The sequence below is a fragment of the Artibeus jamaicensis genome, unplaced genomic scaffold (genome assembly GCF_021234435.1).
Source record: "Artibeus jamaicensis isolate MK-2021 breed Jamaican fruit bat unplaced genomic scaffold, CSHL_Jam_final scaffold_614, whole genome shotgun sequence".
Lineage (NCBI taxonomy): Eukaryota > Metazoa > Chordata > Mammalia > Chiroptera > Phyllostomidae > Artibeus > Artibeus jamaicensis.
This window is the reverse complement of record NW_026522050.1, coordinates 3,687,760-3,690,935: the sequence shown is the minus strand read 5'-3', so window position 1 is coordinate 3,690,935 and position 3,176 is coordinate 3,687,760. Positions and strand designations below refer to the sequence as shown.

At 48.3% G+C, this 3,176-nt stretch overlaps 1 pseudogene; it reads right to left on the bottom strand.

The window, feature by feature from the left end:
* Positions 1–484: 484 nt before the first annotated feature.
* Positions 485–2,238, bottom strand: LOC119043724 (protein FAM204A-like; annotated as a pseudogene).
* Positions 2,239–3,176: the final 938 nt, after the last annotated feature.

Genomic DNA, 3,176 nt, shown 5'->3' with positions numbered 1-3,176 from the left:
TGCATTACAGATGAGGCTCTTCAAGTTGACGACGGCGGCCAGAGCCTTTGCAAACAAGCCTAATGGGAAAGGTTCACCATTTATTCCAGCTGCTTCAGTGAGGACATCGATCTTATCCTCCATCACCGTCACCTCATCATCACTCAGGATAAGGGCCCACAACACAGCCATGTGCCCTGACCAGGGACTGAACCAGTGACCTTTTGGTCTGTGGGGCCTGGTCCCCGATTGGGGGTGGGCAAGAGGCAACTGATGTTTCCCTCCCTCTCTTTCTCCTTCCCTTCCCCTCTCTCTAAAATTAAATAAATACAATCTTTTTTTAAAGTTTTGATAATTGACATCCAAATTTTATGCTTATTTTTTCTGCTTTTATTGATCTCCTGACATATTTAACATAAACAGGAATATCTTTTCTGTCACTAGAGCAATCGAAGACTCCAGTAAAAAAGAAAAGACACACTATGTCTTGAAGAACTCTGGCATGTTATATATATTCCATGTTGCGTTTGGTTTCCTATCTCTTCTTGGCTTGGATCCCCATGCAAGTCTCTTCTCTTTTTTTTAGCAGCCTGTGACTTTTCAGCTTCCTTTTCGACATTTACGAAGTCATGGTAAGCATCCATTTTGGCAATTTTTACACCATACTCTTGGGTAGCTAGCTGGTTGCTGAGTTCCTCAGCTTTCTCCTTATTCCACTCTTTCTTTTTTTTTTTAAAGACTTTATTTATTCATTTTTAGAAGAGAGGAAAGGAAAGAGAAAGAGAGAGAGAAAAACAGCAATGTGTGGTTGCCTCTCACATGACCCCTACCGGGGACCTGGCCTGCAACCCAGGTGTGTGCCCTAGACTGGGAATCGAACCGGTGACTTCTCGATTCACAAGCCGGCACTCAACCACTGAGCCACACCAGCCAGGACCCTGTATTCCACTCTTTCTACAGCTTGTCTGTGCTCTTTTCAAAGCAGGACTTGTCAGGGATTGTTTTTTTCCCCTCTCTCTCTTTTTAACGGGGGGTTCAAAGCTGTCATTGACTCCAAAATACTAAGTTCCTTCCACTGGGGTTTATTAGAGGACTGCCCACCATGGCATTCTTCTTCACTTTTCAATGTATCCTTTCCGGAGTGTTTTCTTCTTTTCCTTTTGAGTCTTGAAGTTGAGCGTTTTTCATGCAATTCTTGAAATTTAATTCCAGAAGGGCATGCTTACTTTGCATTTACATTCGCCTTTGCCCCAGCGTCTGGCCCATCTGTAGGGAAATCCAGTTGTGTGATGGTCCCTCTTCTTTATCCTCCGGTGAGTTACGTCCAGAGTTCTCTGTGTCTTCATCTTCAGAACTCAACTCAGCATCACTTTCATGTGAGCCAGGAGGTAGCAGCCCCTGCCAGGTCTTTTCTACCGTCAGGGGCCCACTCCCAAACCCTTCTTTTTTTTACCCTACCCCTACGAAGCCATTTTAGACATTTCTCCCCCAATCAAGACCCCTCTTAGAATTTTCATACCCCAGATAGCTGTTTATGTACTGTATGTGCATCTGTGTTTTGAGAGTGAGAGAGCAAGAATTTTTTTTATTAAACGTTTTATTTATTCATTTCGGAGAGAGGGGAAGGGAGGGAGAAAGAGAGAGAGGGGAACACTGGTGGGAGAGATGCTGATCAGTGGACACGCCCCCCGCTGGGGACCTGGCCTGACTGGGAGTCCAGCCAGCAACCTTTTGGTTTGCAGACCGATCCTTAATCCACTGAGCCTTGAAGAGCCCTTTTAGCAACTACAGATCACGGCCACAGCCGAGCCCCAGCTCGAGCTCAGCTGGTCCACACCGGATAATGTAAAGTCACCTTATTGCTCTAATAACAGTCCATTTCACAGACGAGGGTCCTGGGGCGGAGCGGTTTGGAAGTGAAGCAGATCAGAGTGAGGGGTTCCAAGGCCTGTGTTCTCCGGAGCCTCCCCAGCAGTGCCTGCCCCTCCGGGAGCTGGGGCCGCGCCCTGGTCTCTGCAGCACAGCCCGGTCCTACTCAGAGTGCGGGCCTCACAGCAGCACCTGGACACCAATTGTCTGGTGCCTGTCACGCTGGGGCAAGTACAGGGGTCGAGAGTAAGCCTTCAGAAGTGTTTATATAGTAAACTGATGGAGAAACTGTATGCCTACCCACTCTAATAATAAAAACTCTGCTCTTGGATACTGGGTTTTTTCATGTTTTGATTTTTTTTGGCTTTCAGTTTTCTGACTCACTGTCATTGTATTTTACAAAAGTGTTGATCTGTGATGGGTTGGATTTCTTTCTTTAAGCTGGTCCTTTGTCACTGATATTTGAGAAACACAACGTGGAAGCTGCACACCCTTTTGCACACACAACGTGGAAGGTCTTTGACCTCAGGATTCAAGAAAGAAAAATAACTCGATTGTTTGGTCGCGCTAACAGGTGGATGGAGGTCAAAGGTCTCTTAGTCTGGACTGACACAGCCTCAAGGTCATCCAGCCTGGCTCCTGGAGGGTCGTCCAGCCCCAGGGCATGGCTTCTCACTACCCTGCACTTACTGCTGGAGAGGACCAGCTGCTCAGCCCAGCAGTGGAGTCTCGAGGCAGGAACGGCCGACTGGTCAGCTGTGAGCCCCCTGCTCTGAATAATCTCGTCCTCCAAGTTCTCCCTGGGGTTTTCACTAATGTCTGTCTAATGGGCACACAGCCTGTGCCCCACAGAGAGGGCCTCACTCTGAGTCAGGCTTTTTCCACAGAAGCCTACATGTCTGGTGATGGAGGCAGATGTTTAAAGCACTTTGATACCATACATGTACTTGTGTATGTGAAGTACTTGGGGAGTGTGGAGCAGGGAATGTCTGACTTTGCTGCGGTGGCAGCGACTTCAAAACAGGATCTTAAAATCAAGTAGGAGTTGCAGGCAGACAGGATGGGGAAGGGCCCTCTGGCCAGGAGATGAGCTTGGATCAAAAGCCAGGAGGACTGGAGTGTCAAGGCCATGCTGGGAATACCGAGCACTTCCAAATGGCTGCGGGCCGGACAACAAAGCAGAGGGGAGGAATGAGCCAGGAAAGCTATGTCGGTGCCAGATCAAACAGGATCTCACACGCTAGAACCCTGGCGGAAAGACAAAGATGGCTGGACTCGGTAAGTGCCTTGCGGAGGTGGGGAAGGGGCAGGAAGTACACTTTGGGGAC